The sequence below is a fragment of the Sturnira hondurensis genome, unplaced genomic scaffold (assembly GCF_014824575.4).
Source record: "Sturnira hondurensis isolate 20B ecotype Veracruz unplaced genomic scaffold, ASM1482457v3 Scaffold0007406, whole genome shotgun sequence".
In the NCBI taxonomy this organism is placed as follows: domain Eukaryota; kingdom Metazoa; phylum Chordata; class Mammalia; order Chiroptera; family Phyllostomidae; genus Sturnira; species Sturnira hondurensis.
In genome coordinates, this window is record NW_028080037.1 from 12,958,212 (window position 1) to 12,971,075 (window position 12,864).

The window sequence follows — 12,864 nt, forward strand, 5'->3', positions numbered from 1 at the left end:
CATTTAGGGCCAAGGTCTTATTTTCTGGAAGCCAAGGGGAGTCACTGCTGCAAGCATCCTTCCAATTCCTATGAATTCTGCCGGACCCTCTAAGGGAGGTCGACTGGCATGCTGGCGCTGCGGAGATCTGTGCCAGGAATTTGGAAAACACTCAATTACTCAAAGCTTCTAGTATCACGCTGCCTCTTTAGCTCTGTGTCTCCTGCTGGTTCCAGAGCCACCGAGAGGGGACTCTGACTCCTGAACCTTGTGACGAGTGCGCTCACTCCTTGAGCATCAACCGTGTGCCACGCCAAGCACTCAGTGCGTTGCACACTCGTAGATCACTAGCCTGTGCGCCCCCGGCCTCCGCGCTGGTCGTCGGGAAGGTCCTCTGCCATCGCTGCCATTCAGACAGGTGCCCAAGGCCACACGGGTTCTAAGTGACAGGGAGCCAGGATTGGAGCCGGGGTCTCTTTGACCCCAAGGCTGACCCGACACTCCTTTTCCTTGACTTCCTGCGACCCGCATGGTCTGCAGCTAACCTCCCAGCCCCTGGAGGTGCAGACGGGCATCAGGAAGGGGGCAGGCTGCACCTCGATTCTCTGAGGTGCTGGCTACCATCACCTGCTGAGACCCTGTTGCCCACCCCGCCCCAAACTCCCGCTCCAGCCCTGTTCCGGCTTAGCGCCCTTCAGCCGTCCGCCTTTCCCAGATGGGCCCTGGGGACCCTTGCCACATTCTCGGGCAGCGGTGGTGGCGGCAGCCTCTGTCCTCTTGCTGAAACTGGATGTTGGGGCTTATCCTGGTGGTCCCCCTCGCCCCACAAAGTCCTGCCAGTTTCAGCAACTTACGTTTTCCTCAAATGGGCGGGCTTCTCCATCCCTTTGCTGTGCCCTGACTCAGGCCCCGTGATCCGTCGGCCCGGCAGCAGAAGGGAGCCTGTGGGGAGCAGTACCAGTGGGTGGAAGAGGCTGGCTGGCGGCTGCTGCCTGGCAGTGGCAGTCCCCATTTTTACGGAGGGAGACATCTAGGCTCTGAGAACTTGCCCAAGTCACACAGCTCGTAAGAGCCGTGGCCAGGGACCCCGGGGGCTGTCTGAGCCCCAGATCTGTGCCCAGCTGAGGAGATGGCTAGGCCTCCAGGGCAGGACTGGGGAGGACATTCTCAGGGAGGCACTGCCTGCTCTGAGCTGCACTGTCCCCTGCTCCCTGGTCTGTCTCCCTGATGTCAGCCTCCTGGCCCCTTGGTGTCATGTAACAACAGGGAAACGGAATGCAGCCACAAGGCAGCGAACCCACCAGGTGGGCGCCCGACTGCACCTGTGGGACACTCGGCCCGGCTCTCACTGCAGCTGGGAGAATGGGAAGGGGCTGCACCACGTGCCGCTGCCCCTCCACCCTGGGCCAGACGACTGCCGGGCTCGCCTGGCAGGTGTGTTCTCGGTCTTTGTCCTCCTTTGGGAAACCACAAAAACCAAACATGCTCACGGGGACGTCCCACCCACGGCTTGCGGGCCACACGCAGCTCAGGGTGGCTACCAGCACAGCCCAACACCAAATCGTAAATCTACGTAGAACATTATGAGATCTTTTCTTGATATGTGTCACGATGTATTTAACATGTGGCCCAAGACAACTCTTCTTCTTCCAGTGTGGCCCAGAGACGCCAAAAGTTTGGACACCCCTGCTAGTTAGGGAAGAAAGACCATATATCAGAAGGAATAAAAGGAATAGAAGGAATAAAAGACCATAGATCAGAAGGAAGAAGACCATAGATCAGTGTCTCACCCCCTAGAAATTGTCCTTGTAACATGTCTATATTCCTTAAGATCTTTTGCATGTATATATAAAATATATACACACATATTAATATATCATAAATATAGACACAGATTAAATTACACATTTTTGCATATGTGCAAATAGACCAATAAAATGGAATTGCTCCAGGAACCCTTTGCACCGAGCTGTCCCCCATTTCCCTGTGATGAACTGACTTCCCGTGCCCGTGAAACGGACCCACAGCCTCACTTCCGCCGGCTGCACCAGGCTCCGGTTCCCAGGTTTGCACAGTCAGGCCCCCAAGGGTTCTGGATCTGTACGTTGTCTCCAGTCAGATTTTTGCCTTATAAATAGCACCACGGTAAACACCACCAGGCATCCATTTTCACGCACCCGCACCCTTGAAATCGCTTTCAGAAGCAGAGTCCCTGGGGCAGAGGCAAGGAGCCTTTGCCGTTTCGAGGCGACACTTGTTGCCACGGGGTTCCGGTTCATCACCAGCACTGTCTGCGTGGCCTGAGGGCTGTGTGTGCGACACTCGACCCCTCCCCCCCATCAGGCAGGCAGACCCCGGTGTAAGCACACATGCACGCACACACGCACGCACACGGGGGCGAGTTGCATGACTCGTCAGAGCCCCTGTTTTCCCCTGTGTGAAGTGGAACAGCTTTCTGTGGTCCCTCACCCACCATTCCGAAATCCACAGAGCTCTGGTTTGAGGCACAACTGCCCCGCACCAATTATGCGGATGTGAAGCAGTTGAGAGAGAGAGTTTGTCCTGTGTGGTGTGACGATCGCTCGTACGTATCCTCGTACGTATCGCTCCAGGAATGTTAGCACGTTCGCCTTTGGGGTGCCGCCCTACACCAGTATTTCCCCACTTCTTGTGTGTTTTTTCATTATGGGCGCCTAAAGGTCTTTGAGAACATTTTTTCTTGATTCCTTTCCATGAAATTTTAATGCCACGGCTACACTGTATGTACTGTATGCATTAAAAAGTAAGATTGTACCCACTGCCCTTCCAAGAGCCAATTTTCACTCCTATCAAGACTGCGTGACCCAGACCAGCAGTTCTCAAGTGCAGGAGACTTTGCCCCTCAGGGGAGAATTGGCTGTGGGCAGAGGCATTTTTGGTTATCAGGACTGGGAGGGGGGTTGCTGGGGGCATTGGTGGGTATAGACAGGGACGTTGCTAAACATCCTACAGGACTGCACGCCACGTGCTGTAGGGCTGGGGCTGGGGCACCCTGCTCCAGACCCCTCCGAGGCCACCTCCCAATATACATACACTGTGCCTGCCTCTTGCCTCTCTAAGATCCAAGAAGTCCCAGGTTCGAAATGCACCTGGCCCTGGGGTGGGATTGGGGCCAGTGATTCTGCAACACCAGAACCCACCTCGTAGGCTGGCAGGAAGGCCCTGTGGGGGCTGACACAGCGAAGCGTGTTGCTGGGCACCTGGCTGGGGTACACGCTCACCCAAGATGAGCCAGAAGGCCCTGTGCCAGCTTCCTCCAGTCCCCAGTGCCTGCTTGTTGCCCCCAAATTGAGAAGAGAGTCCTTTGGCAGCTGGACACCTCACCACACTTTTCAGCAGCCTTCAGGAGCCCGCACCGTCACAGGGTCTGAGTTCCAAGTCCCACCCAGGGAGTTCTGGCTCCCAGGATGCCCGGGCTCCTCCAGGCTGCGTGGCCCCAGCTCCTTCGAGACAGGTCCGTTGTTTTCTTTGTGGGCTGTACCAGGGCTCAGTGTCTGCCCAAACAGGTCTCTGGGCTCTGCCCGAGAGCCAGTCTCCACAGCCCGCTGATAAGCTGGCTCCCAGCGTGCTGGGGCCGCGCCCTGCACCCCAGAGCTCACGGTGTAGGTTCTGAGTGCTCTCACCAACTGGTGACCCAGGGAGGGCCACGTGATGAGTAGGCAGAAACACTGGAGATGGTAGTCCTGCCCCCGTGAAGAGTTAGCCAGAAAGATAGCATCCTCGCGGGCGTTTTCCAGGGCCTCTGGCTCACCAGGGCTGGGTTGTAGATTACAACAGGCGGCGCCCGGGGCCCTGGGCAGGGTCTTAGAACAAAGCCACAACCTGGGCGAGGCACCATGAGGAAACGGAGCCCTTGGCTCCCTCCCAGGTGATGGAATGTCGGCCCAACTGGTTTTGTGCCTTCACCAGGGCTGGGTATATCTGAACATGGGTGCCCCCTGCCCGTTGAGGGTAGTGGGCGTCCAGGCTCAGCCCTGGCCTCTTCCCTCCCAGGGAAGAGGCGCCCTGTTCGTGTAGGTGCTGAGCTCTCTTCTCCTCCCGGCCAGGGCTGCCCGCAGGCCACAGGCCCGCACACCGGCCCCTTCGCCTGTAAAGCAGGGCCCACATCTCCTGCTATGCCTCCCATGCAGGGCGACAGCACAGGGGCTGTCCAGCTCGCCACATGGTAGGGTCTCAACAGACAGGGTGTCACTTCCCCACCTCACCTTCCCCCAGTCTGTTCCCTCACCTGCACGGCTTTCTCTGTTCTCCCACGCCCGTCCCAATCTGACCCCCTTTTCAAGGCCTAGGCCCTGTGATATGCCCTTGATGAAGCTGTCACCTCCTCCTCGTCACCCTCTCTGGGGCCCAGGGGGACCTCAGGGACCTGGGGTTGGACACGTCTAGTAATCCTGGGGCCGAGAGTAAGTAAGGTGGTAGTTTAAGGGGGGGTTTCTGTGCCTGCTTTTGGGGAACTTACCTGCAACGGCTTTGACACCTTTCCACATCAGCACTTGAAAGTCTCCATTGTCTCATATGCAGCATTGTGTTCCCTTGAAGGGATAAACCAGGGCCACACACACCCTGTGGACAGGCACCTGTGACCACTCACAGTGCTATTTCGAACATCCCCGGGTGTGTGAATTTATATGTATACCTGCCTGTATGTGTGTGTATTTTATGCATGTGTTTTGTGCACGTGCATTTGTGTACTTGTGTATATTTATGTTGTGTATGTGTGTATTTGTGTTTGTGTATATGTAGCCATGTGCGTGTGTGTACTTGTACACACATTTTTGTGTGGGGGTGTGTGCATGCATGCTCATGTTTGTTTGTGTATGTGTCGTTTATATGTGCATGTGCATATTTGTGTGTGCATGTGTGTACATGTGTTTGTGCGTGCGGTTGTATGCATGTGCATGTGTGTTGGGTGTGCATGTGGACACGTGCTCCTGGTGTGTGTGCATGTTTGTGAGCCTGTGCTTTGTGAGCCTGTGTGTGTGCATGTTTGTGAGCCATGTGCAAGCACACATGCACTTTATGTATGTGTGCTATGTGGTTGTGCACATGTGGTTGTGTGCATGTGTTCCTGGTGTGCGTGCATGTTTATGAACCTGTGTTTGTGTGTAATTGTGTGCACGTGTGTTTTATGCATCATGTGGCTATGCACACATGTAGTTGTGTGCATTTATGTGTTTGTAATTATATGTACACATGTGTTTGGGTGTATCTGGGTTTGTGTCCATTTCTCTGCTGGGCAAACCACCAGACGGGGGGCTTGTGAAGCAGCGCTGAGACCCTGAAGTCCTAGCTACCACAGGTCATGGTGGAGATGGCAGCTGTATCCTGCCCTGGGGACATCCTGGAGATTTGGGGTCCTTAGGCAGTACGGGACATGGCCAGCTCCCTGCCTTCCCACCAGGTTCACGCTTGCGTGTTCAAGCCTGCAGTTTTGTCCCTGACTCGTTGAACCCTTGCCTGAAATAAACATGAGAGATGGGTGTTTGCACGTGTGACGTTTCAGAGAAGAGCAGCCACACTCGGCTCAGACTGTTTTTAGACTCAGAGATGCTGAGCCAGGCTGGGTGGGAGCAGGTCCCATGAAGTGAAGAAGCTGGAGACAGAAGATTATATACCTAGAGGGAGTCGTACTTTTTAAACGTGTTTTTATAAAATTGCTCACCAGGCCTCAAAAGACAAAAAGAAGTCGAAGAAAAGCTATGTCTGCCCCCCTGCCCTCCCCACCACCTCACAGTCCGTGTCTTCCTCTGACAGTCTGCACGTCTGCAGACGCTCACGCCACACTGCGTCGTCACAGGCACGAGCCACCTGCTGTTTCGCGTCTTGCTTTACGCACTTGGCAGTGCGTCTCGGAGGCCGTTCCCTAGCAGCACACACCGTCTGCCTCGCCACTTTGAGCAGATCCTTTCAGGAAATGAATAGCATTCCTCACGAAGGTTGTCCAGCATTTGGGTTCAGTATGTTTTTCAAAACCCCCAAGTCTCTTGGCTCATCCCAACCTTAGACCCACATGCCTCTTACTAATAGGACCTGAGACTTCAAGGGGAAGTTGAATTTGTCTGTTTTCACACAGTGTATTTCAGTCCTTCTAGAATGTTCTACACCCCTTCCCTTCCCCTGTGCGAAGGTTCTTGGGTATTTAGGAGATTGTCCTACTTTCCTGAACCAACCTCTCCTGTCTTGCATCTTAAAAAAAAAAAATCACAGTTGCCAGTCCACTGACATTGTTGTCAGCAGGCTGAATGCAGTGCTTTAGAAAAGATGGTTCATTTTAAAGGTAATGTAAACTAAATGTTATGGTCACGTGGAAAAACAGGCAGTCCTGTGATATAGCAAGAGAGTTTGGATAAATAGCAGTGTTGTTCACAGGCATTAGAGAGGGGGTCCTTTATGGGGTTGTTCGTTCACTCACTCCTTCACTCGCTCATGCATTCAGTCCACCTGTTGAGTGTCGGTTGTTCCACGGAGGCTGTCTTGTAACTGGGCACCGGGGTTTGAGGGTGAACGGACCCCACTGCCTGCCCTCAGGGAGCTTGCAGTTCGGAGGGGACAGTCCAGCCAGCACCAAGCTCAGCCCGGCACAGGAGGCCCTCCGGTGGGCTGAGCTCTGTGGGGCCCCGTGGGGAGGCCGCGTTCAGCCGTGCAAGGAGCCAGTCAGGAGAGGCTTCCTGCAGGAGCTGGTGCCCCAGCGGCGGCCAGCCGCTGACGGATCGCACCAGGAAGCGTCCCAGAGGGGAGCTGCCTGGGTGGCACCACTAATGGGGGTTGTAGAGGGAGGGGCTGGGTAGCAGGCCGTGGACTCCGAGCCCACGCCTGGGTTTGAAGCAGGCTCTCTCACTCCCTCGTGAGGTCCTTGGCGAGTCCCTCCGCCTCTCGGCGCCTCAGGCTTCTTATCTGGAAAGTGGGGGTGACCATGGTAGCTGCCGCCGAGGGCTGTTGGGACGACTAAATGGGAGACCTGGGGCACAGTCAGTGCCGTGTGTGTCTGATGCTGTTGTCGTTGAATTTCTCGGAGCCTCTGCTGCCTCGTCTGCGAAATGGGGGTGTTAATAGTCTCTACTGCGGGGATTAAACGAGGTTGCCCACGGAAGGAATTTGATGTGGCGCCGGGCACAGGCAGTGCTGCTGGAGTGCTCGAGGTCATTACTATTTTCGACGCCTCCCTGCTCACCTCTGACACCCGGAACGCAGGCCCCAGGCTGCCTGCTGGGCTCCGGGAGTCCGGGGGACTCTGCCCCCAAGGGTTATAGGAGCCCGGGCCCCCACCCAGCTGTCGTTTCTGTTTATAGCTTCTGAGGCCATGGGCAGAGCCTTGCTCTGGAGCCTCGTTGGGTACTCCCGACAGAAACGGAACATGCCTCCCGAGGACCAGCTGCACACGTGTGTCCCTGTCCCTTGGGGCGATGCACTTGTCCTGTGGAGACAGTGTGTCGCTGCCAGAGTGTCGCTGTGCAGCCTAGGTGTGCAGGGGGGCGGCTCAGCCCTGGAGGGCGACAGGCCTGGGGGGGGGAGCTGCGGCCCAGTTCACTGTCTGGCGTGACCTGCCCCTGGGTGCCCTGGGGAGGGGAGCAGCGGCCTGGTGCCCAGGTCAAGGGAGATGCTTGTGGATCTGGTTTAGGCAGCTCCTTTGTCCTCGGCTGAAAGGCGCGACTGTTGGCCTCCTTCGGGTACAGTGTCAAAGTGTCTGCTGGTCACGTGTTCCGGGAACTAAACAGTAGCTCATCTCCCCCAGGTCAGCTGGCATCTCCTGGGCACTCACTACGTGCCTTCCCTGTACAGCTCTCACCAGAGGTCGGAGGGAGTTCTCCCACCACCCCTGTGCATCCTCTCTCCCCCTTTTACAGGTGGGAGAATCGGGGGGTCGGCGGGATTCAGTCACAGTTAGCAAAAAGCAGAGCTGGGTTTGCCGTGTTGGGTCGGGGGATGGAGCCCAGGAGAGGGTGTGCTCCTGTGGGCGGAGCCACAGCCCAGGTGGGCCCGTCCCGCCCCTCGTCCTGGGGCTCCCACGCACATCCACCTCTTCATCTCTCTCGCCCGTGTGTCCCTCTCTGGGCCTGGCGCTGCGCGTTTCTCGGTCCTGGTCGTGTTCTCTAGGTTTCTGTCTTGCCCTGTCTTGGCTCTTGATGCTTCTCTCTGCCTTCGTTTGCCGCTGCCTCGCCTTCACCGCTCTCCTCTCCTCTCCTCCCTCCACCTCAAGTGTGCTGCCGGTCTCAGGTGACCCCAAGACCTTCCTTCAGGATGCCCATGGCATGTCCTGAGTCCATGGGCAACCACTCCAGCCAAGTGACAAGCCTGGACCCTGAGCTATGCCCCTATCCAAGCCAACACACACAGCCATATCTGGCCACACCTGGCCACACCTGCACTGTTCTTAGATCCCGTTGAGAGGGTTTAGCGGCTGCTGGCCCACCCACCTTCCCTGGAAAGCATCCCACCCCTGCCACTGGGTTAGGGCAGGGGCAAGGCCTGGCTGGTGCAATGGTTTGAGGTGGCATTATGGGCTGCCCAGAAGCCCACTGACGGCCCTGACCCCTACTAGCTGAGACCCAAGTTCACAGGAAAGGGTACTGGGGAGTGTCTGCTGGCAGCTTTGGGAGAGGGGTCTGCCCAGCCCCAGTCCCCATCCATGTCCATTTCCTTCTGGCCTGACCTCCTCTGCTCCCCTCCCCCCTCTTTTCCCTTTCATTCCCTCCCTTCCTTTCTTCCTATTTACTGGCCCTTATGCTTAGTAAATAGGCTTAGTTACTTACACTTACTAAGTACTGAAGCTTAGTCTGGTACTGTGACCGAGCACGGGGAGTACAGAGGTGACGAAGCTCAGCTCTCTCCTCTTGGACGGGGTGTACACGGGGAGGGACGGCTCCCAGCAAGTCATGCAAGGGATTTAGAACCACCCCTGGGGTCAGGGCTCTGAGAGACAGGGCTCCGACCGAGGTCCTGGGCACAGCAGACAGGCGGGGGAGGGGGGAGGGGGCGAGGAGAGTGGGTACGACCTGGGGCCCTGCAGGCTGCAGTTTCTCATCAGAAGATGGGAGCCGGGGTTTGTGGGCTATGGGGTGAGTGTGATAAGCTGGGGACTCAGTCTCTCCTTGGCCTCCCAGACCTCTCCTTTTCCGCTTCCTGGGCCTGAGACCCCCCATCGACGGACACGCCTAGGCACCTGGATTCTGGGCCTGGCCAGGCACCCCTGCGCCTTCCTGGCTCTCGGTTTTCTGTCTGTGACGTGGTCATGGAGGATCCCACGGAGCTCTTCTTGTCAAGCCAGAGCCAGGAGAACGCTGCGGCTTTAGGAGCTCAAGGCTGGATATCAGGCAAACTGGGTTCAAACCCCAGCTCCCCCACTTTCTAACTCTGTGACCGTGGGCATGTCAGGCTGCGTGCGGCTCAGAGCCTCAGTCTCCTCCCCTGTAAGATGGGTCTGTGACAAGTCCTACTGCAGTGGACTGCTGAGAGCATTAGAAGGCCAAGTGCATGGTGCAGCAGTCGGTGCTACCCTTCCACGTCTTCATTACCATTATCTCTCAGTCCTTGTGCAGGTTTGACCCGACAGGGGGCGGGAAGGTGCAGCACGCCCCCGGTGGCGCTGAGACAGCAGGGTGACCGCGCCAGCCCGGGCCCCATGACCTCAGAGCTCCCTGCACAGCTGGGGGTGTAGAGTTGCGGGGTGGGTGGGGGTGCACGTCTTGAATTGCTCGGAATTGCCCTGTCAGCTGTGGGCCACCAGGCGCTGCCCTGACTCAGGGTTCTTTCTTAGGCAGATGTGTCAGACACCCCAGAATACACGCAGGCATCACAGCTTCTCCTCTCCCTGCCCCCTCGCCAGCTAAGGGGAGCTAAGGAGTTCATACCCACTCACTGCACAAAAGTTATTTTCAGAAGCATGCCCTTCCAGCAAATACTTCTTCCACAGTCACTGCAGACCAGGCGGTGGATGAGTCCGCCAACAGCCTGTCTAAAGACTTCAGGGCAGCGGTCGGCAAACAGCCCATGGGCCCAGTGCAGCCAGCCCCCGTCTGCACATAAAGTTTTACCGGAACACAGCCCCACACACTCCCATGCTGCTCGCGCTGCTTTCTGGGTAACGATGGCCGAGTGGAGGGTTCGGGACAGAGGCCGGGTGGCTCACAAGGCCCCAGGTATTTCCCGTCTGGCCCTTCACAGAGAAAGCTTGCAGAGGGTGATACCGATGAGCAAGTAGTGACCTCCTTCTGGCTTGTTCCTCACTGTGACGTGTACGAGAGGATGGCACCGGAGGTGGGACTGGATTTAATTTTCCCGTCTGATTATTTTGAGGTACAAAATTACAAGTGTGAGCACTAAGTACAACCAGCATCAGTAACGAAAAGACAGCCCGTCGTCACCTTGGCACAGACGGCGCCGTGGGCAGTTGTGTACCCAGTGGTTGTGGGACTCTGGGGAGGTTTCCCTGAACAAACACACAGGTACATACATGTGTCTGCTTTTATAAGGCTGGTATCCCAACACACATGCTGTTTCAGTGCCACTTTTTAAAAGGTGTTTGCTCGTATAAGGCAGGCATCTTTTGGGGACAGTTGGTGCTCTCTCGGAACACGGCGGCTCTGGGCTGTGTTCACCCCAGTGCGTGACTGTACCACATTGTATTTCCCCAGTGCCCACCTCCTAGGCCTTTAGGTCACGGTCATGTCCTGTATTTTGCCATGGGAACCAACACTGCAGGGAGCGTCCATGTTTGTAGATCTTGGCAAGTGGGTCTCATGATTTTCTTGAGATAAACTTTGGAATGAAAACTGCTGAGTCGAGGGTTTGCATGCTTTAAATTTCGGGACGAGTCACGGCTTGTTGAAACACGGCGTCTGGTAGCCTGGTCTCCCGGGCTGGGTGCTACAGAGTTGTCATGGTTCTGGGCTGGGGTGGCCCTGTTCGGCGGCCAGACAGGGGCCCAGAGTCTCCCTCCGCTGTAGCTCCCGGCTTGGTGAACTGGTCCTTGCAAGTGGTTTTCAAACCCGCAAAGTTCTTGAGGTGTTTCAGAGCATTTCCTCACCCGAGCCTCTTGAAGCTTCCTGAATAAAGTTGGGGCAGGTGGCTGTTGGGTGTCTGGGAGCAGTGCTGAGACAGGAGCCCCAAAACCTGGGTCCCAGGCCCCCCAGCACTGCCTGCCACTCGCCCACGAGAGCTGCATAGCACTTCCTGTTTCTGTGCCTCAGTTTCTCACCTGGAAAGGGAGGCCTCCAAGGGCCTTTGTGGACCTGAGTGATCAGACGTGGTGACCCTCTGGGACAGTGTCAGCTGAAATGCAGATTGGGGACATCCAATAAAATGCATGTCAAAAGAGGCCAGCACACGGCCCAGACGGCAACCGTTTGGACACGCATGCCCCCACGGTGGTTCAGTTCACCCTGTGTTCTCAGACTCCCGTGTGGGCAGCCACTGGCCTGCAGACAGTGAGAGCTTTTGTAGCCTGTGAGGTGAGGCCGAATTGGAAGAACGTGCTGTAAAGCAAATTTTAAAAATCTGGCCTTTAGGAAGCTTTTAGAAGAGTTTGCGGCCTTTTTGTGTGTGTGGTTGGTCTTGGGGCATTGTAGCCCTGGGTGCGAAGCCCAAGACTGCTGCTGGGAGGTGCGGCCGGTGTGAGGAGACGTGACTGATTTGCAGTCCACACAGGTGACCAGACCACTGACTGGGAAGGTGCTGAGAAGCAGCCTGCTTCCTTCAGCCTCGTGTATAAGGTGAATTCCCTTAGGTTATCCTGACCCCCGAATCCCTGCAAACTGGGAAGTCTATGGGCAAGAGTAGTGACTGAGATGGCATTCACCTAAAGCCTTCACACCTGCTTTGTCTGGACACTGAGGCACAGAGACGTTAAGTAACTTTCCCAAGCTCACACAGCCGCGTGTGCTGGAGCCTGGACTCCAGTGCAGGCGTTGTGGCCCCAGAAGCAGTACCCACACCCCAGGGCGGACTGGAAAGACACTGGTCAGTCACGGTTGTGACGACGTGGGGAGGGCCACAGCAGAGCAGTCCCGCAGGGCTTCCCGCAGCAGGGCAGGGTTCTGTGTGTGTACTGTTCAGTGTGGTGGCCATGTGTGGCCTTTGCAATGAAGCTTCTGCCACTGAGGAATTGAATCTTAGTATTTGAACAATTTTCAAATTTTATTTATTTATTTTTAGAGAGAGGGGAAGGGAAAGAGAGAGGGAAACATGTGTGGTTGCCTCTTGCATGTTCCCCACTGGGGACCTGGCCTGCAACCCAGGCATGTGCCCTGACCGAGAATTGAACCAGCGACACTTTGGTTCATAGGCCGGTACTCAATCCACTGAGCCACACCAGCCAGGGCTTAGTAGTTTAACATTTTAATTAATTTAAACTAAATTTAAATAGGCACACGTGGCTAGCTGCTACCATATTGGACAGCACAGATTTAAAGACTTGAGGCCTAGGAGACAGGGTAGGGATGGGAGTTGGGGAGGCGCTGAGCTGGACTTAGCTGGGGGACAGTTCAGGGAAGGCTTCCTGGAGGAAGAGCCATCAAAGCTGAAATCTGAATCGCAGACAGGAAGTGGGGCTGCTCAGCAGGACTGGAGGTGAGGGAGAATGGACCAAGGAATATGAAGGGAGGAAAGGCTGGAGCAGCTAATGGGAGGGTCTAGCGGGGGCTGGGGGCAGAGAAAGGACGGGGGACCCTGGGGAAGAGGCACTGAAGGAGCCCCACTAATGAAGGTCCCACAGGCCATCTTTCAGGTATTTGAAGCTTTACCCTGAGGGACCCCACAGGCTCAGGTTTCGGTTTTGGAAAGTGTAATGTGTGGAAAATATATGTGATGGGGCCAGAGGTGAGGGAGGCTGGACGGAATGTTCTGGAAGGA

The 12,864-nt window shown here is 56.1% G+C and overlaps 1 protein-coding gene across 3 annotated transcripts in view; it reads left to right on the plus strand.

Moving 5' to 3' along the window:
• KIAA1671 (KIAA1671 ortholog) overlaps nt 1-12,864 on the plus strand; it is a 169,375-nt gene that overhangs the window by 140,067 nt on the left and 16,444 nt on the right. The window lies entirely within an intron of this gene.